Consider the following 22,881-nt stretch of genomic DNA (forward strand, 5'->3'; position numbering starts at 1 on the left):
ATATTCCCTGTGCTATCCACTATATCCGTAGAGCTTACTTATTTTATACATAGTAGTTTGTATCTCTTAATCCCTTACCCCTAATTTGCCCCTCACCCCTTCCCTCTCCCCACTAGTTTGTTCTCTGTATCTGTGAGTCTATTTCTGTTTTGTTATATTCTTTTGTTTGTTTTAATTTTTAGATTCTACATATAAGTGATAACATACAGTATTTATCTTTCTCTTTGATTTATTTCACTAAGCATAATACCCTCCAGGTCCACCCATGTTGTTGCAAATGGCAAAATTTCATCCTTTTTTATGGCTGAATAATATTCCATTGTGTGTGTGTGTGTGTGTGTGTGTGTAATCTCACATCTTCTTTATCCATTAATCTTTTGGTGAACATTTAGGTTTCTTCCATATCTTGGCTACTGTAAATAATGCTGCTGTGAACATCGGGGTACATGTATTTTCTTGTTTTCTTCAGATATATACCAAAGAGTAGAATTGCTGGGTCACATGGTAATTCTATTTTTAATTTTTTGAGGAACCTCCATACTGTTTTCCATAGTGGCAGCACCAATTTACTTTCCCACCAACAGTGCACAAGGGGTCCCTTTTCTCTACATCCTCTCCAACACTCGTTATTTGTAGACTTTTTGATGATAGCCCTTCTGACAGGTGTGAAGTAATATCTCCTTGTGGTTTTGATTTGTATTTCTCTGATGATTAGCGGTGTTGAGCGTCGTTTCATGTGCCTGTTGGCTATCTGGTATATCTTCTTTGGAAAAATGTCTTTTCAGGTCCTCTGCCCATTTCTTAATTGGGTTGTTTGTTTTTTTGATATTGAGTTGTATGAGCTGTTTAAATATTTTGGAAATTAACCCCTTATTGGTCATATCATTTGCAAACATTTTCCTTCCATTCAGTAGGCTTTTTGTTTTGTTGATGTTTTATATCATGGTAAATATTTTAAGTTAATTTTTAAAAATTGTGGTAAAATACACATAACAAAATTTACCATCATGGCTGTTTTTAAGTATACAGTTCAGTGGCATTAAGTACATTTACATCATTGTGCAACCGTCACCACCATCCATCTCCAGATCTCTTTTCATCTTGCAAAGCTGAAGTTCTGGTAATGGTAAAATGTATTGTCTATACAAATACATCCATAAAGCTGAAATAGTAAAATTCTTATGGTTGAAGTTGCAGTAGTGACATATGACTAATTAGGTTTGTATTCTCCATTTCTTCAACATTTCACCGTCTTCAATTAACATTTATATGGTGCTTTATTATACATATTCTCACTTAATATTCAAAACACATGTGAGGTAGACATTAATATTCCCATTTTATAAATGAAGAAGTTGAAGTGGTCATAGAGAAGTAGTGAAGGAGTCAGAATTCCAGCTTAATGCCATTGCCCTTAAATCCTTTCTGTTTCCACTATACCGCACTTCAAAAGACTGTGACTAGTATTTTCTTTCCTTCTCTCCCTCCCTTCCTTGCTTCCCTCCCTCCCTCCCTCTGCCCCTCCTTTCCTGCCTTCCTTCCTTCCTTCCTGATCTATCAATCTCTTGTTTTTGGTAGTGATGGGGTAGGTGTCAAGAAGGTAAATTTCTGGAGTTTTGTTTTAAATTATGGGTCTTGCCCTAACAGCAGACAGTCTTGTTCATAACCTTGGGCATGCTCATCAGATCAGGGATTATTATGCTTTGCCTAAACACTTAGTACATGCAGCAGATGTCTATTCAAATATTACTTTAAAAAATGCCCGGAATTGTATTTAAATGGCTTCCATTATTCACTAATTAAATTGCAGATTGTTTCTCCTGGGGATTTTTGCACTAGGCTGAGTTTCTTCAATTGTTTGTGTTGGACGAGGACAAAATAAATCTATTGCATTGCAGCTCAGTGAAAAATCCTGCTGAATGGGCTAAAAAAGTCCACATTCATCCTACAACAACAGACTTATTTAAAAAATACATATATTTTCTTTTTTTCCTGGTAAGATGGAGCACAAGCAGATAGAGGGCTTTTGTTTGTTTTTATTTGTGTTTTCTTTTTTTGGGACGCGGGCCTTTCACTGTTGTGGTCTTTCCCGTTGCGGAGCACAAGCTCCGGACGCGTAGGCTCACGGGCCCAGCCGCTCCGCGGCACGTGGGATCAGACCGGCGCACGAACCCGTGTCCTCTGCATTGGCAGGCAGACTCTCAACCACTGCGCCACCAGGGAAGCCCTATTTGTGTATTTTTATTCTAGTGCTTAAAATACCTGGAGGGGTCTGGGATACAATGGAGGCCCATGTGTTCTACTGAGTGTGTCAGCTTCCTTGGTCTGTATGGATTTTACAAAGAGCAGCGCAGTGGAATTCAGATATTTTAAAACCACATGTGTGTTTCTTCCACGGGTGCCACAATTTAAATCTTTAATCAGTCTTGTCAAGAGGTTAGGAGTAGCGGCTGGTTCGCCCTCAGACTTCCTCTAGGGTCATTATTAGTTGCTGTTGCCTTGCTAGGTAGCAATTACAGAACATCCTCCCATGTGCTATTTTCATTTATACTGAGAGAGGGAAGCAAAACCAGAATTAGGAGAAGGAATCAGCCAGAAGAGTTCAATGTTTCTGCAGACCAGAGACTTGTCACAATATGCCTTTGAATTTTTGCAAAGGAATGCTTGCTTGCTCTTAATATGTAAATTACTTCCATTCTCCTAATAAAAAAATAGATGAAAATTTCATGCTAATGTTCAATCTTATAAACAGATAATTAAGACTTTGCTCTCAGAATAAATAAATACCTGACACTTGCCAGCAGTGGCTTTGGGGCAGCAGTGTCTTTGCTAAGCCTCATATACATCATCATAATGAATCCTTACAACCTTGTGAAGAATGTGGTATTCTCCCTATTTTACAGACTAGGAAAGTGAAGCTCAGAGAGGTTAGGAGACTTGCTCAAATGTCACACTGAGAATAAATGGCAGATCTGGGATTGTGTCCTTTTTGTGATATCAGTGCTCACTTTTTCAGCATTGTTGTTGATGTTAATGTTCTTTAGACTTGAGAACTGACGCTGACCCAACTCAAGCCTGTGGGTGTTAAAGACAATCTCAGACAAAATGTAAGAACTTAGTTCCATTCCACAATGCGCTAACATGGCAGAGCTGAAGTGGGGAGCTGTAGAGCTACCAAAATGTTGGATGGGAAACTGAATGCTTTTTCAAATCAAGTGCCTCTGAGTAGTGACCCTGGACAGTTGGTAAGAGTGTGTCACCAACATAAATAATTGGAAAGAAATGTTGGATAGGTTGGAAGCAAAGCCAGCGATTCCTGCATGGAGCTGTTAAGAAGGGACCAGGAAGTGTGAAGAAATGAAGGTTACTCAGTGTCCAGACTATAATAAGGGATGGATCTTAGCACAACAGATGGAAACTGCAGCAGCAAGTAACAGAGCACCAGAAGAGAGACACTTCCATCTGGATTCATTCAGAAAAGGATGTCAGAGAACTATAACAATGAAAGCATATAAATCTCCACTGGTTATGTCAGATCAAAATTCAGGACAGATTCAAGAAGGGCCCTTCACATACATATTACTATTTTGAGGTACTCTATGCCATATAAATGATGTTGTAGGTCAAGACCTATTTTAGCCTTATACATTAAATAAACAAACGCTTTTCATAGAACCTCTTACCACTTTATTGTTAATTTTTGGAATAAAATGTAGGTAGTTTGTTCTTACTGTTGTTTCCCAATTTTTTTTTTTAAATAAACAAATTTATTTATTTATTTATGGCTGCGTTGGGTCTTCGTTGCTGCGCACAGGCTTTCTCTTCATTGCAGTGTGCGGGCTTCTCATTTTGGTGGCTTCTCTTGTCGCGGAGCACCGGGCTCTAGGCGCATGGGCTTCAGTAGTTGTGGCACGTGGGCTCAGTAGTTGTGGCTCTCAGGCTCTAGAGCGCAAGCTCAGTAGCTGTGGCGCACGGGCTTAGTTGCTCCGCAGCATGTGGGATCTTCCTGGACCAGGGCTCGAACCTGTGTCCCCTGCATTGGCAGGTGGATTCTTAACCACTACGCCACCAGGGAAGTCCCCCAATGTTTTAGAAGATGAGCTGGCAGACACAATTCTGTTGTTCTGTAGCTGTGATGTGGTGTTTGAGAAATGCTGAGGAAGTTCAATTATCTTTCGTAGGGTGGTGATGAAATTCAGGACTGGAGGGTGATTTACAGGACAGTAGGAATAGAATGCTGCTGCTTATTTCTGAATGTCAAGTCACAATGACCTACTTTCTTTTTTGCTTATGTTTTTCATGATTCAAGTTTTTCAGGCATAAATAATTTGGGGGCTTTTGTTCTTTTTCTTTGCTGCCTCTCATCCTAGGATTTTCGTGTTCTGGCACTCGCTTGCTAACATGGATATTTTAATCATATTTCATCTGCAAAGGCATGGGAAAAGATGTTGACACTTTTCATTAGACAAATGGAAATTGTGTTGTATTTGTATACAAAAGTGTGTTCTTTGCCAAACCAGCAGGATATCACATATTTTGGAGTCTGTGTGTGTGTGTGTGTGTGTGTGTGTGTGAGGTCCCTATGAGAATTTCTTAAAAGCAGTGGAACCTAGCCCCAAGAAAAAATCCATAGATACACATACACATAAGATTTTCTCATGCAATTTCAAATGGTGGATTCATCCCTGAACGCTTGGTTATGAATCCTTTGTTCTGAAATATTGAAAGTCAGTTTGAATATACTTGGCTTTGGGCACTGGCTACTTGTGCAGTCCCCAGGGAAAGGTGGACTTTTGCGGTTGTATGAGACAGTAGGTGATTTGGAGATTTCTAGGTTTCAAGCGAATGCACTAGAAGCCACACTTACAGAGTGTGCTAGAAAAAAAACGTGACTTTGAGAGTGTGTATCCTGGGGATGCCGGATGGTGAGAAATGAAACTAGAGAAATATTAGAAAGCACAATTAGTTATTTAGTTTTTTCTTTTTAAAAAAAACTTGGAACATACACTCAACATGGGGATTTCCAATAACAAATACAATAAAGACAAATAAAAGTAAATGTTTACAGCCACATTAGACCTTGAGAATGAAGGATGGAAATCCTTGAAGGCAAGGACATGGCCCTGTGATATATGTTCAGGGACCTCCTATATGTGATTGAGGAATTAGCTCTGGGAGTGGAAGAGGCCAGTCCTCATTAGGTATCTTCTGGGAGGAGAAGAGATTTGGGTCAGAGTTTCATCTTGAAGCTTATTGGATTTAATGCTTTTCTCTGAAGGCATCTCAATGATAAACCACCTAGGATGGGAGAAAAACCTAGAAGAGTTAGAGGCATCCCTGTTCTCCTTTCTCCTCATGGTAGAAGCGCCTTTACTCTCCAGCTCCTGAATTGCTATGGTGAGAGCTGCAACTAAACAAACTGTGCAAACTTTAACCTAAAAGGAGCCAAAATCTTAGACCACATTTACCATCCTACCAGCCATATACAGTAAAAGCCCATAAAACAAAAAACTTGTCTTCCTCCTCCTGTAAATGCCAATAATCCCCTGTTTATACCGTTTACATAACATCTATAGGTAATGCCTTATAGTTGCCTTAGTTCATTTGCCAGACTGAAAAGCCCTTACATTAAGGTCAGGGATCTTTTCTAACATCACTTGGTAGTCCTTCTACTAGTAAAGCAAGCCGAGCATGTTGCTGGTGTTCAGCAAATAGTTGCTGAACAAATAGTAAAAAGGCCGGTTAGTGTCACTTAAAACCTCTAAACATTCTCTTTTGAATTGTCTCCAACTATGTATCCAGTTGGAACAATTATTCAAAGTTATGTTGACAGAGGTGGAGCTATTTGCTTGTCATTATGACGATTAGTCTTGTAAGTTACCCAAAAGTCTGCATAGCAAGTAAAATGTAGTCCTTGCATGTTTGGTTTTCCGTTGCTGTTTATGACGTGCAGAATCATGATGGATGGAATTGCAGTCAGATTCTGATAATTTTGTGGTTTGGTCTCAGTTGTGGACAGGGATGAAGCAGGTTCATTCATTAAATTACCATTCATTGACTACCATGTGCTAGGTATTATTTTCTCCACCAAGGATCTCAACATGAGTAAGATGTGGCATCTGCTTATAATCAGCTCTCAGCTTGGTAGGGGAGACAGATACACGAGTAGTGACTGCAATATCTAATGTGTTAAGTGGCTTGAGAGAGGTAAGGAAAGGAAGCACAAAGAGGGGACTAACTGATTCTGCTTGTGGGTGGGAAGAATGTGCCAGGTACAGGACAGAGTGAGGAATGAGACTGGAATGGCGACATTCCAAGCAGAGAAAAGAGCCAGTGCAAAGCACAGAGGAAGGTTTGGAGATCTCTGGGTGTATACCTGGAGTAGAGGGTGCGAGGGCCAGGCATGGCTGGGATGAGATGGAAAGGGGGTATGTAGATGCTTTAGAAGTGTTTTTAAACCCGCCTCCTTTCCCACACAGAGTAGTTTGGATTTTCTCTTGTAGGCACTGGTGCTTTTCAATGGGGGGAAGCCAGTTCTGACTACCAGGTTTTTTAGAGTAAACATCCACACCCAGATCTCAGTTCTTGCCTGGGGTAAATAGTAAACAGAGGCTGTAATTGGCCAGAGGAACTATTTCATCACACTGCAACAGATTATCAGGGGATCTTAAACAAAATGCAGAGTAGGGCAGGCTGACTGCCAAATTACCGTAGAATCCTTTTAGAAAGTGGGGAGATACTCTTGAATATAAGCTTGTTTGCTTAGAATTAAGAGAAATAAGGGTGAACTTTGTTTTTCATTTTAGCATTTTGACTTGGGATCTGAGTTAGGCTAATGGTGTAATCAACGCTGTCCTTTCTAAACTGACTTTCTGTGGGGCTGACATCAAAGGGTAGTGGCCAGTGGTATAAATAAAATAGGAGCCACAGAGAACAATCAGGTACTGAATCTAAGTTGTCTTGCGCTTGGTGGGGTGAGGAAACTACGTTAGATCCAACACTTGTATAACCTGCATAACTGGATTTCCATGTTCTGGCCCCCTATTCAGAGTCTAACAAGTAATTTTAATTAAAAAAACCTGAAAAACTCCACTGTGTCATATACCTAGTAGCATTGTCGCTGTGTTCATTCCTTTATCCAATAGCAAGTATTTATTGAGCACCTACTAAGTGCTACTCTTATAGGTTAAATTTTTTTTTTTTTTTTTTGTGGTACGCGGGCCTCTCACTGGTGTGGCCTCTCCTGTTGCGGAGTACAGGCTCTGGATGCGCAGGCCCAGCAGCCATGGCCCACGGGCCCAGCCACTTCGCGGCATGTGGGATCTTCCCGGACTGGGGCACGAACCCGTGTCCCCTGCATCGGCAGGCGGACTCTCAACCACTGCGCCACCAGGGAAGCCCTTATAGGTTAAATTTTAAGAGGGAGAGGGAAGATGGCACAGTGGGGATGCTGCAGGCATTTGTAGGAGTATGCACCAAAGCCCAGGGTGAGTGTGTGTGTGTGTGTGTGTGTGTGTGTGTGTGTTTGAGTTTGGGGAGAATGAAAAGCACTTAGCCTGGCTGTACTGTGGAGTGTGACAGGAAGCAGAGAAATTGGACTGAAGCATTGCTCAGAGCCCGATCGTGATTTGAGCTATGTTCAGGTGTCTGGAATTTATCCTAACGGCAATTGGAGATTTGCTTCCTAGAAAGATCGGTTTAGCTGGTGTGAAGAACGGATGGAGTAAGGCAAAGTTGAAGGCAGACCAGTTAGGAGGTTTCTACCGCAGTCTGGTTGGGAGATAACAGTAGCCCTAACTGGGTGAGAGGCTGTAGGAATGCAGAAACATGGCTGGAGTCCGAAGATATTTAGGAGGTAGATTTTAAATGGGACTTGGTGACTGACTGGAGGTGGGGTTCTTGGGCAGCTAGAAAGAAGAGGATGCTCTTTCTTGATCTAGGAAACATAATACTTATACATGGGGGTGGGCATTCTTTACAGTGTAATTCAAAAAGTATTAAATTGATCCAGGAAACCTTTACATTCTCTGCTAGCTCCGTCAATGTACAGATGCATGAGAAAGGAGAGGAATAAATTCAGAAGCGTGAAAGCACTCCCATTTTGATTTTTCTCTCTCAGCTTTTCAACTTCAAGGCCAGGAACATATGCCTCGTGAGTTCGAAGGAGATTGTGATCCTATAATCCTTTTCATTTTCACAGAACTAGAGAGATGTAAACTTCCTCGGAGAAGGTGGTTTTGCAGCCTCTGGATTAAAAGCTCTTCCAGCTCCACCTTTGGTTGAAAATCAGTGGTGTCTGGTGTTTATCAGAACACCCCCAACACTCTTGTGTACAGGTCACCAACACTCGTATTTTATGCCTGGCATTTTTATTTTTTAATGCCTGGCATTTTGAGCCAGAAATTTTCCAGTGGTCCCCAACTGCTAGGATCTCAAGCCCCTATTTTGTTGGATCTTCAATTTATTTTAATTTAAAAAAAAATCTCTTCTAGAAAAGCACATTGGATGTGTTGCTGAATAAATAGGTTTTTTTTTTTCTGAACATGTCATCCCGGTCATTAAATGGAAAAATGTAGTCTACGATGCTACAGAGCTTGCCCTTTTTAATACGTTTGAAATATAAAAAATCAAAATTGCGCTCTGTTAAAAGAATGTATAGCTGGAATTTTAATTTGATTATCTTCCCCAATTTTCCCAGGCTTTCATAGGCCAGCACTTTGTTTGAACAGCTGTACTCCCCTAAATCTCAGTAACGAATGAATCAGGAATAATTTTGTGGAGCAAGTCAGATGAAAGGAACTTCCTAAGAAAGACGGGTCATTAAGAGAAGGAAGAAGGAAAAACTAGCAAAAATTTGAGACATTTAACGACTGTTTTTTTAATAAAGCAATTTGCTGTCATAATTCTTTTCTGATAATCTTAACATATGCTGTCCTTTATTTCCCTTTAGGTTTTAATATTGGGTGGAAATAAAATTTAAAACTAAAGTCAGCAGGAAAAGAGAAATGCTAAAAACTGAGAAGCCTAAAAAATAGGATAGAGCAGTGTAGTCAATTTTCTATTATCTATAATTTTCTGTCATCTATACGTGTATTATCCATATGCTGGGGTTGGCGGGATAGAAGAGGAGGGGGTGAAACTGTGAAATCTGTCTGCCTCCAATCACAAAAAGATCAAATTAACATGTGAAAAGATATTTGCAAGAGCTGGAGGATAGAAGGGCTTTTGGCTTTTAACATCTTACCTAGTGGATATATTTGAAAGCAAAAAATAAAGCTAAAGTAAATTCGGGGAAACATTAATTCACCCAACTGAATAAACAACTTACTGAATTTGCTAAGCTAATTAATCAACTCTTGCTTCTCCTTTCCAACGTAGATTCGCAGGCAGTAAAATAAATTAAATCAACGTTCCCCTCCCCCGCCCTTACTAAAAGTAAGCTTGCTTTCCCTGGGTAACTCGGTCATTTAAATTCCCCAGGCCGTCCCCCCCCCCCCCCCCCCCCCCCCCCGCAGTCCACTGGCAGGAAGCAATTGTACGGAGACAAAATTGGTTCTCTGCAGATTGCAGACTTTGGGTTCTGAGTATTATACTTTAGCTCAACTACCTAAACTGATGAATAAAATAAATATTAACTGAGGTTATTTTTAGAAATAAATGTCCTATGGATGATGTTGATTTGCAGATAGAGGAGACTGTGACTTACAGATAGATCTTTTTATGAAGCTTAAAACTATATTGACAGTAGGAAATGATGACTTGGGGGGAAAATCTTGGAAAATTAAGGATATTTAAAGTTTGAAAACAATTGTAATTGTGAAAATCTGGACACTGAAATAGTAAAAATATTTCAGTTCAGTAGTCTGCAGATCTGGTACTTAATATTGCGCTTAAATTTAAATCACTAGAATAAGATTTAGTTTAGATTGCATGTATCTACACATTTGATACACACATACATTCACCTAAACACAATATACAAGGAACCGTGAAAGAATAAACAGGGAAGAAAACGAATGAAAAAGATTGCAAAGTGGTGAATGACAAGTTTTGTGCAAGTTAGGCAAAATATAATACAGGGATATCCTCATTAACAAGTTAATTATGAGTCAAGACCGTATCGCTAGGTTTTTCATTGTTCAAAGGCATGATATCCAGATGCAGAAATAGGAAGATAGCAGATTAGAATTGAGAAAGAAAACAATGCTTATATAAAAGTTCTGCTCACACTTGCAGCACCTCCTTGCCTTCATCATGATTGGGCACCCTTCCAAGGAAGAATCTAAATGGAAAGTACTTCCAGCTGACTTCTTAAGGCCACAAACCTTAATCACCTTCTGGTGCCCTCACCTTGAGGATCAAAGACTCCCCACGGATTGCCTTTCCCTACTTTTCCTTCTCTGCTGGACCAATTCTGATTCTTTCCAGTCTTGTTCACCCTAGGATATTATGCTCAAGACTCATTTACATGCTCAACTAATCTTAATTAAAATGTAAGGGAAGATCAGGGCATGATCAGATTCGGTTGTGAATAAACTTGAATAGTTTGGCATCAGTTTATAGGATTAGACAGTTCTTGGAACGGCTTCTCTTCCAGACATTGTCTTAGGCTTGCTGTCATTTCTTAATACTCTCATCAACTTCCATGTTTAAGCATTGGCTGAATGTTCTCTTTTAACTTACAGATGATTTTGCTATCTGGAAACTTATGCCCACGTCTTTGACTGCGGGTCAAAATTGCTTTCCTCACAGTCTGATTGGGAGAGTTGTTAAACATTGGAATGTCCTTCTGAGGTGGGCTGTGGAATGTCATGTAAGTTATTAATATTTTTTTCTGAATATGATGGATTTTCATATGTTGCAGGAATGGCTTGGGCAAGTCTGTGAAATTTCCTTCTTTTTTTATTGAGGTACGATTGACATGTAACTCCCTTCACGCATTCTCCTCACCCACCCATTCCCAACCACCAGTCTGTTCTCTATGTCTATGAGTTTGTTTTCTTTTTCTTTTTTTAAAGGTTTCACATATAAGTGAGATCATATGGTATTTGTCTTTCTCTGACTTATTTCACTTAGCATAAATGTCCATCCATGCTATCTCAAATGGCAAGATTTCTTTTTTTAATGGCTGAATAATATTCCATTGTATATATACCACATTTTCTTTATCCATTCATCCACCAATGGCCACTTGTTTCCATATCTTGGCTATTATCAATAATGCTCTGATGAATATTGGGTTGCATGTATCTTTTCAAATTAGTGTTTTCATTTTCTTCGGATAAATACTCAGAAGTAGAATTGCTGGATCACAAGGCAGTTCTATTTTTAATTTTTTGAAGAAAGTCCATACTGTTTTCCATAGTGACTGCAGCAATTTACATTCCCACAAACAGTGGACAAGGGTTCCTTTTGCTCCACGTCTTCACCAACACTTGTTACTTCTTGTCTTTTTGATAATAGCCATCGGACAGGTGTAAGGTGGCATCTTGTGGTTTTGGCTTGCGTTTCCTGATGATTAGTGATGTTGAGCATCTTTTCATGGACCGGCTGGCCATCTGTATGTCTTTAGAAAAATGTCTACTCAGATCTCTGATGTTTCCTTTTAAGCTTGTGAGTCCCAGAGTTGTTGTTGTTGGGCTTTACAGTGTGAGCTCCTTGATTAGTGAAAATGTAGAAGGCAAAGAAGTAATTTAATTTAAAAATATTTAAAATCCACCATCTCCATTCTGTTCTGTGGTCAAATATACTCAAAATTAAATGAACTGTTTTAAACTTGGTTATCATGGATTTGATTGCATACGTGGCCAAACTAGATTGATTTCTAAGAATTCGTAATTTATCAAGTAATCTTTAACTCAAATTGGGGAACAATTTGGCTAGATGCAGGCGAAGAAGATAAACATGACCTTGTGTTAATTGTGATGGCCAGGTCATCCTTAAAAACTCATCACTTCTCCTTTGACATCTTGCCAGGCCTCCCCTCCCCACTCTCCAGCTGTTAGTTACTACCTGAGTTGATCCATGTGAAGCAGTAAGCAAAGTGTTTAGGACCATGTAAGTGTGTTCATAAATGTTAGCTTACACTATTAATATTTTTAACATTTTTATTTTATATTATTTTAATTTAATATGTATAAAAGATTTATTTTTATTTTATAATAAAATACTTATTTTCATAAACTCTGTGCTCTTATATGGCAGCTTGTACGTCATATGTGTATTCAATCAGTCATCAAAAATTTATTGCTGGACTAATGTGTATTAGGCACTGGCACTAGATCCCAGAGATAGATGACTAAGACAAAGACGTCCTTTTGAAAATGATGGTTTACCTCTTATAATAATGTGTTATCCTAGTGTGTTTATGTCTTTTATATTGTGAGTTCATTTGAGGTCAAAACCATGAGAGCCCAAAAAATCATGTCAACTTACCCTGAAATAGTTTAGAATGAGAAAGATAAATCATCACAAAGTAACCTTGCATTGGTTAAACTACTTTAATTTTTTAATTTTAAGTTTAATATAAAAATTTTTATTAGCACTTAGCACATTATCTGACACATAGAAAACTCTTAATACCCAACTATTATTATCAGGTCATTTATTTTCAATGTTGCTCTCTGAGCAACTTTTCACTGAAAATTACTACTTAGTAAGGAGGCTCTAAAAAGGATAGAGCATCATGCTGGTGTTGATCAGCACTGAGTTCTTTTCTCCCAGTTTAACTGAGATATAATTGACCTGTAACATTGTATAAGTCTAAGGTGTACAATGTAATGATTTGATAGATGTACATTTTGCAAAATGATCAGCATAATAAGTTAACATCCATCACCTCACATCGTTAATATTTTTTTATCTTGTGACAAATTACTTTTAAAACATTATAGTATATTCAGTTCTGGACACATTAGGAATGTTGAGAACTTTAGCGTATTGACATTCCTCTTTATCCTTTAGGAGACCATACTATAGCAACAGTGACCACTGGTATCATCATTACAGTTACTCCCTACTAACAATACCTAGGGTTGTATGGAGCTCCTGCATCTCTTGGCTCATGTGAACCTTAAAACAATTCTATGAGATACGAAGGGCGGCAGAATCATCTGTTATTTTATGGATGTGGACGACCTTCCCAGATAATGTGAGTGATTTCCTTAAGATCGTGCATCTAGTAAGTCTAGCATCAGGGCTCAAATCCAGGTTTTTTCAGTCAAAATCCATTGTGTTCACCACTAGATTATTATGGCTGAGATATTACTTGGACAGTTGAAGAAGCTGGGATGGTTTTAATGTGGAAAAGAAAATATATGTGGGGAAGATGATCACTGTCTTTGCATGTCTGAAAGCCCATTCTGTATCTGGGGTACTAATTAGTCTTACTCTGAAGCTTCTCAGGGTAAAACTTTGAATATTTGTTGCTTATGCCTGCTTTTATTTTGGCTACATAAGGACATTTTTTTTTCTGGTATGTAGGGCCACAGGTGAGCAAAACCTACCATGCCCCGTGCACTGGCCTCTGCGCATCTATTTGCCTCATTTCATCAAGTTCTTCCCCATCCCATTCATGACTCATTGGTCATCTTTTCTACCACAGGACCTTTGTACCTCTAGACCCTCTGCCTAGGTTGCCATTCCACTTTCCCCACAGTTTTGCTTGGCTGAATGTCATGTATCCCTTTGGACTCAGCTTAAAGATTGCTTGCCCAGAGAAGAGTTTCCAAAGAGAATGATTGTTGTGTGCCAACTTCACTAGAGTCAGGGTCCCTCATGGCAAGCAACAGAAAATGCACTTTAAGCAGAAATGAAGCTTTCTGAAAGGATATTGAGAAGTTCATGGGAGAGAGCCTCCATGGGAGGGCTGAAGAACTAGGCACACAGCTAAAATTTCAAGAACAATGTCCAAAACCACGCCAGAGAACTGGCCCAGAGAGGAATATTTTGCCCCCTGATTTTCCCCCCTGAGCACTGGATGCCGTGGTTTGCACTGCTGCCAAGAAATCTGCTTTATTGCAAGCGCTGCCAGCAGTAGTGCTGCTCTGGGAACTCAGCCTTGCAGCCAGCATTGGCCCCCTAAGCTGGACACCTCTGTTGCCATCCTGACCAGTAAAAGCAAATCGAATCCACACCAGCATGTAGCGCCCTTCATCCAGTTGCTCACATGTGAATCCCAGTTTTGCAAGCTTGAATCTAATTCGTGGTGCTGAAGTCACCCTAGCTGCAAAGTTGGCTGGAGAGAGCTGAGTTTCCTAGGTTCTATCTTGGGAAAGTGGGACCCCAAAAGCCAAAAACGACCCAGCTGCATCACGGGTGTTCAAAATGTGCCGGCTGGTCAGAAAACACGGCAAATACCTTCTACACTGAGTCCCAAGGTTCTTGTCTATATTATAGGCCAATCATTCCTACTTCACAGGGTTGTTATAAGGATTAAGGAAGGTAATTTAGGTGAAGCTGCTTAATAAACTGTACAGAGAGATGTAAGTATAAAATAATATTGTTCTTTTACTATGATTTATATCTTTGGCCAAAGCATAAAATTGAGTGCTTAATAAGTTGATTAACCTCCAATTCACTTTAGAGGTTTTTAAAATAGGAAGAATATTCTACTTCCCCAAAAGACGTTGTAAATATTCAGGAGAAATTGCAAAAAAAACCCAACAACTACTTATATCAAAGAGCTGCCCTCTTAAATTTATATCATCTCCACATTTTTATTTTGTAATGGAATCATACAAAACGGTACCAAGCATAGAAATGGTAGCTTTAAAATTTGGGTGGGTTTTCAGCTACTTTTTGACTTCTTTCTGAATTTTAAGTATTTGTTCTGCTTTAGTTTTTACTCTGGTTTCATCATGAATACAGACCTCTTGTTCCAAAGCAGACAATGGGCTTATTCAACCCTCAACGCCCTCTACATTTGGTTGTTTTGCCATGGCCTTTCAGCGACTCTACTAGAGGGATTATTACTCAGAAAAAAATGTAGCTGTGACAGATGAGTTTTTAGCACAAGTAATAGCAGTTGTGTAAAAGAGGGTGTTAGTGTAAATGGCTATAGCAGTTGCCAGATTTGCATTAACGCTAATGCAGTGGGAATTAGTCACATATTCAGTGAATGCCATTCTGGCCTTCCAGGTAAACCTCCTCTATAGAAGAGGAGAGGTCAATAACAGTGTAATTTCAGAGGAGAAAGGGCCAGGCAGGGCTATTTTCTTCTTTGGCAGAAATATTTCTCTGTATATGATCAAGATTTTGAGTTAAGCTACTTGGTTAGCTTTCCCTTTTTGTAAATATTAAAGTAATATATTGCTAGAAAAATTAAAATGTGACCCAGCTTTAGAGTGCCGAAAATTGGGTTATAATTCTCAGATCGTTTGATTTCTGCCATCTTAAAGTTATATCTTATTCAAGAATGTGGAGAGTTTTAAGATACGTGTTTTCAGATACCTTCTTACTTATGCGATGCTTCATACTAGATTGAACTGCCTCTTGAATTTCCAAATCCCTCATGTTGAATTCCGGGGAATTTCTTCTTAATTTCTTCCTCCACATCTTCACATATGTGTACACACACTGTCACTCATTTATGTTGAACCTAAATAGGACATTTGTTTCAGGACATTGGAAGTCTGGAATCCTTACATTGTGTTTTGGTAGAGATCTTAGCTTGGAAGTGAAGACTGCCTTGTAAATAGCATGTAGTCAACAGAGCTTACTGGCGTAAACAGAGCATTCTAGCAAATAGTGAATTTTGGTGACTCAAAATTTATTTTGGTTATCTGACATGTATAAGTATTTATGTGATCTGTGAATATTTTCTAGCTCTTAACATTTCTAACTTCAACTCTCGAAATATGTACTCTACATAATGGAGCTGACTGTTGGTTGGTTCAGGGCCGGGGGCGGGGTGAGGTAGACTGAGCAGCAAATGGAATATTCAGCGCTGAAGCTTTTGCCTTAACTGGTGTTGTTGAAAGTAACCTGACACCCTGCCCCCAGCCCCCAGCCAGGCTCCAAGGCGCAAAGGAGTTCTCAGTGTGGGTATGTTGTGATTGCCTTTTATTTTATTGACTCACTAAATTCTTAGATTACTCTCCACCATGTGATATTGACAGACCATAAAATTCTTATGGAACCTGCTAAGCAGTGACTTATAAAGAATTATCTTGTTAATAAACTCAGCATAGTTTGGAATTCAAGTTTAATTAAAATGGAAAAGTAAATGATTATGTAAAGATTTTTCTTCAGTTAAGCTTGTATACTTTTACTGTCTCTTTGCCTTTTCTCCGAATTCATGGATATTATTTCAAACCCATTTTTGGTAGGTGAATTTTTACAGAATCTGTTGTAATACCTGTTTTGTTGTTAGCTTTTGATTTAAAGATTTTTTTTTTTTTTAATTAAAAAGGCTGAGAAGGACTTCTGAAGTAGAGTCTGAGGGAGGTAAAATTGAAAAACAAATCTATGTTATCCAGGGGGTTTAGTTTTTAAGGATGCTGTTTAAAGGTAATGATTGTTTATGGACTCTTTAAAGGTGTTTTCTCATAAGAGTTGCCAGATAACAGATTACTTATCTGGGAGTGGTTTGAAAGGCCTTTTGAAATTGCCTGTGTGACAATATTACCTTACAGTACTTAGAAAGCTCCTTTGAAGTTGGTTTTTTATATTGGAAAACCAGAAAATATTTTTCTTTTCTTTTTTTATTAAACAGAAAGTAATACATGGAGTAGAGATTTAGTAAAATGTTGTAGAAGAAATACACTGGTTATTTTTGTGATTGACTTGATTTTTCATCTTTTGGACTTTGTGGGTTACAAGATTTTTCTCAATTTGGATTCTTAGCATCACGTGTGTGCTGTTATTTGCAAATGGTACATCGTTACCAAGTACACACTGTCATGCCTCCAAATCTGAGGCTCTCTTCCCTTTTCTCACCTCTTTTCCTCCAGATACTATCTGGTGAAAAGTCTGTATGGCTGCTCCCAAACATGGTTGTTAAAAGAGCTTTGGGCTGTAGGGCACGAAACATTCCTGCACAACCTTTTTAAAACACAGTCACACTAAAGGAACAGGGTCAATGGAATGGGCTGTCGGGGTCAAGGCCAGAAACTCGCAGAAGCAGATATTGTTGTCTGGGTTGGCGGGAGTTTATGAGAGTCTGAAGTCCAAGCTTATCTGAGCTCACAAAGGAGATTCACGGTCTGTTGCTCCACAAAAGCTATTTAAGCAGGCACTTTTCTTCCCAACTAGCTTTTAAGTGCTCCTGGGGCCCTCCAGCCTGTTCACTTAGGCCTCTTAGATTATGAAGACATAAACCTTAATGATTTTGGAGTCCTAAAGAAAGATATCCTAACCAGAGCATCATCAAAACATGATTCTGCTAACTGAATGAACAAATACATTTTAGGCCATCACAAATTCACTCGATTCTAGTAGTAGTGAATATAGTAGTTAGTCTCTGTAACACTTGAAGAACATTTATTCTGTTTTAGCATTATAGGATGGTTGATATTGATTATAAATTTGCATTCAGATAGTGGAAACAGTCTTGTGTGATAGATCTAACTTCTGAGAGCAGCAGAAATGATTTTAGTTTTTATGGTTTGACAAAACACACAAGGCATTTGATGAATACACAAGTTGGTTATTTCAAACATGTTGGAGCTTTCATCATCCCATAATCCACAGTTATGGAGATTATGCAGCTTTTTCCCCCTTTCAGTTTTTTCTTTCAAAATAAAAATTGTTATTGCAATTATTTTAAATATATTGTCCAATATATTTTAAATATTTCAGTTGCTTTAATCAATGTTTGATATAACACGAATCCAACTCAGAATTCCTTCATGGGAGAATAGAAACAATCATATGAAATTTGTTATAATAAGATTTAACCTATAGTGTTCTGATTCTCTCTTCCCTTCAATTTTTATCAAGTTTTTAATTGCCTACCAGATGATTTATTTTAGAATTGGCCTACTTTTTTTTTACTTTAATGCCTGTGGGCAAATGTAAATTTGTAGCTGAATTAGCAAACCAGGGATCTCTGTATAAGTTAATAACTACAATAGGGAATCAAGTAACTGATTTCTCTGCTTTCCTAGGTTGGCTGTGTATGTAAGGTGGGTAGAGCTAGGACTGGGAGATAAGGGGGTTTATGGGGGCACAACTGATTTCACATTGTTTTATTAATATAAAAAGAATATATGTTTATTGTAGAAAACACAGAAAAGTATATAAAAGAGAAGGGTGGGCAGAGTCAAGATGCAGTACTAGGAGGATGCGGAATTCGCGTCTCCTCACCACTAGGGCACCTACCAGGCACCGGTGGGGGACCACGGACACCTAAGGGGATGGGAGGAACCTCCAGCGACCGGGTAGGACGGGGGGGGGGGCGTGGAGGGAGTGAAGGGGGAGGAGAAGTGGAGGCAGGATGGGACTGGCGCCCCTGAGGGGCGGCTGGGGGAGGGGAAGGGATCCCACACCCGAAGAGGGAAATTGGGGAACCACTGGGAGGGAAGAGGATCAAAAGGGAGCGTGGCCAGGTTTCCCCTGCCCACTTGGGCCCGCGGGAGCCTGCTGAGATCCCGGGCCTGATGCTCTGCCCACCAAGGGCCCCTCCAGCTGCGTGGGTCCTGAGGGAGTGGGAGGGAGGGAAGGGGGAGCAAAAGTAAAGGCCGGAACTCTGGGACCGGCACCCCTGAGGTGTGTATAGGAGAAGGGAGGGGTTCCTACAGCAGCAGGACCCACCCTGGTTAGGGGTCCAGTGGCTACGGGGCAGACGGTGGGGGAGGGGCACAAAGGAACAGAAGGGAACAGGGTCCGTGCTCTCCCTGTCCACTTGGGCACCAGGACGCCTGCTGGGCTCCTGGGCCTAATCCTCTGCCCTCAGAGTCTCCCTCCTGCCGCGCAGAGCCCAAGCCCTGCCCCTGCCCCCCCACCTCTACCCACCTCTACCCTCAGAGATCCCCTCTGAGACCCCTTCCAACGAGCTGGGCCTAAATCCCACACACACCCCCTCACGCAGGGCCCTAAGAACTCCACAGTCTGGAGGCCCTCCTTTGCACATGCCGCCTCTCCCCTTACGAGCAGGTGCTAAGCAGAGGCCCCGCCCCACGCTTGAACAGTCACCCTGCCTAGGCCCCGCCCCCAGGACCTTTTCTGGCTAGTGGGTCCTGAGCCTAGGCCCCGCCCAACGCTCAAACATCGCCCCCTCACCCACTTAGGTCCCGCCCTTGCTTAAGTTCCACCCCCACCTAAACTCCGCCCCCATAGCCAAGGGTTTTTTTTTTAGATTGGGGTTCCATTTTACCTTGTTGATTCATTATTGTTGATTATTTTATATTTTTATTTTCCCTAAGGAATTTTTGATGGTTCTAATTTTACTTTATTCTTTATACTTTGTTACTGTTCGCTCCTTTTGGCTTGTGCCCCCCCCTTTTTTTCTTTTTTCTGTTGTAGTTTTCTTTGCCTTGTTGCAGTTGTTCAATTATAATTTTATTTTTCCTAATATATTTTTTAACTTGCTAATTTTATCTTGTTTTTTATTCTTTGATATTGTACTGCTCCATTTTTTCTTTTTTTTAACCGTGCCGCGAAGCCTGCGGGATCTTGGTTCCCATGCCGGAGATCGGGCCCGAGCTTCTGTGGTGGGAGCTCCAAGTCCAAACCACTGGACTAACAGAGAACCTCAGACCCCAGAGAATATTAATTGGAGTGAGGCCTCCTGGAGGTCCTCATCTTAGCACCAAGACCCAGCTCTGTCCAACTGCCTGCAAACTCCAGTGCTGGATGTCTCAGGACAAACAACCAGTAAGACAGGAATACAGCACCACCCATCAAGAAAACAAACAAACAAACAAAAGGAAATGACAAAAAAATATGTTACAGATGAAGGAGCAAGGTAAAAACCTACAAGATCAAATAAATGAAGAAGAAATAGGCAACCTACCTGAAAAAGAATTCAGAGTAATGATAGTAAAGATGATCCAAAATCTTGAAACAGAATGGAGAAAATACAAGAAATATTTAACAAGGATCTAGAAGAACTAAAGAACAAACAAACAGTGGTGAACAACACAATTACTGAAATTAAAAATACTCTAGAAGGAATCAATAGCAGAATAACTGAGGCAGAAGAACTGATAAGTGAGCTGGAAGATAAAATAGTGGAAATAACTACCACAGAGCAAAATAAAGAAAAAAGAATGAAAAGAATTGAGGACAGTCTCAGAGACCTCTGGGAAAATATTAAATGCACCAACATTCGAATTATAGGGGTCCCAGAAGAAGAAGAGAAAAAGAAAGCGACTGAGAAAATATTTGAAGAGATTATAATTGAAAACTCCCCTAATATGGGAAAGGAAATAGTCAATCTAGTCCAGGAAGCGCAGAGAGTCCCATACAGGATAAATCCAAGGAGAAACATGCCAAGACACATATTAATCAAACAATCAAAAATTAAACACGAAGAAAAAATATTAAAAGCAACAAGGGAAAAACAACAAATAACTTACAAGGGAATCTCCATAAGGTTAACAAGCTGATTTTTCAGCAGAAACTCTGCAGGCCAGAAGGGAATGACAGGACCTATTTAAAGTGATGAAAGGGAAAAACCTACAACCAAGATTACTCTACGCAGCAAAGATCTCATTCAGTTTCGATGGAGAAATTAAAACCTTTACAGACAAGCAAAAGTTAAGAGAATTCAAAACCACAAAACCAGCTTTACAACAAATGCTAAAGGAAACACAAGAGAAAGAAATGACCTACAAAAACAAACCCAAAACAACTAAAAAATGGTAATAGGAACATACATATTGATAATTACCTTAAATGTAAATGGATTAAATGCTCCAACCAAAAGACATAGACTGGCTGAATGGATGCAAAAACAAGACCTGTACATATGCTGTCTACAAGAGAACCACTTTAGACCTAGGGACACCTACAGACTGAAAGTGAGGGGATGGAAAAAGATATTCCATGCAAACGGAAATCAAAAGAAAGCTGGAGTACTAATTCTCATATCACACAAAATAGACTTTAAAATAAAGACTATTACAAGAGACAATGAAGGACACTACATGATGATCAAGGGATCAATCCAAGAAGAAGATATAACAATTGTAAATATTTATGCACCCAACATAGGAGCACCTCAATATATAAGGCAAATGCTAACAGCCATAAAAGGGGAAATAGACAGTAACACAATCATAGTAGGGGTTTTAACACCCTGCTTTCACCAATGGAAAGATCATCCAAAATGAAAATAAATAAGGAAACATAAGCTTTAAATGACACATTAAACAAGATGGACTTAATTGACATTAATAGGACATTCCATCCGAAAACAACAGAATACACTTTCTTCTCAAGTGCTCATGGAACATTCTCCAGGATAGATCATATCTTGGGTCACAGATCAAGCCTTGGTAAATTTAAGAAAATTGAAATCATATCAAGTATCTTTTCCGACCACAACATTATGAGACTAGATATCAATTACAGGAAAAAAAAACTGTAAAAAATACAAACACATGGAGGCTAAACAATATGCTACTAAATAACCAAGAGATCACTGAAGAAATCAAAGAGGAAATCAAAAAATACCTAGAAACAAATGGCAATTAAAACACGACAACCCAAAACCTATGGGATGCAGCAAAAGCAGTTCTAAGATAGAAGTATATAGCAATACAATTCTACCTCAAGAAGCAAGAAAAATCTCAAGTAAACAACCTAACCTTACACCTAAAGCAATTAGAGAAAGAAGAACAAAAAAACCCCAAAGTTAGCAGAAGAAATCATAAAGATCAGATCAGAAATTAATGAAAAATGGAGGAAACAATAGCAAAGATCAATAAAACTAAAAACTGGTTCTTTGACAAGATAAACAAAATTGATAAACCATTAGCCAGACTCATCAAGAAAAGAAGGGAGAAGTCTCAAATCAAGAGAATTAGAAATGAAAAAGGAGAAGTAACAACTGACACTGCAGAAATACAAAAGATCATGAGAGATTACTAGAAGCAACTCTATGCCAATAAAATGGACAACCTGGAAGAAATGAACAAATTCTTAGAAAAGCACAACCTTCTGAGACAGAACCAGGAAGAAACAGAAAATATGAACAGACCAATCACAAGCACTGAAATTGAAACTGATTAAAAATCTTCCAACAAACAAAAGCCCAGGACCAGATGGCTTTACAGGCGAATTCTATCAAACATTTAGAGAAGAGCTAACACCTGTCCTTCTCAAACTCTTCCAAAATATAGCAGAGAGAGGAACACTCCCAAACTGATTCTAAGAGGCCACCATGACCCTGATACCAAAACCAGACAAAGATGTCACAAAGAAAGAAAACTACAGGCCAATATCTCTGGTGAACATACATGCAAAAATCCTCAACAAAATGCTAGCAAACAGAATCCAACAACAGATTAAAAGGATCATACACCATGATCAAGTGGGGTTTATCTCAGGAATGCAAGGATTCTTCAATATACACAGATTAATCAGTGTGATACACCATATTAACAAACTGAAGGATAAAAACCCTATGATCATCTGAATAGATGCAGAGAAAGCTTTTGACAAAATTCAACACCGATTTATGATAAAAACCCTCCAGAAAGTAGACATAGAGGGAACCTACCTCAACATAATAAAGGCCATATATGACAAACCCACAGGCAACATCGTTCTCAATGGTGAAAAGCTAAAACCATTTTCTCCAAGATCAGGAACAAGACACGGTTGCCCACTCTCACCACTATTATTCAACATAGTTCTGGAAGTTTTAGCCATAGCAGAGAAGAAAAAAAATAAAAGGAATCCATATTGGAAAAGAAGAAGTAAAACTGTCACTGT

The sequence above is a fragment of the Monodon monoceros genome, unplaced genomic scaffold, assembly GCF_005190385.1.
Source record: "Monodon monoceros isolate NGI ecotype Baffin Bay Population unplaced genomic scaffold, NGI_Narwhal_1 Super_Scaffold_3, whole genome shotgun sequence".
In the NCBI taxonomy this organism is placed as follows: domain Eukaryota; kingdom Metazoa; phylum Chordata; class Mammalia; order Artiodactyla; family Monodontidae; genus Monodon; species Monodon monoceros.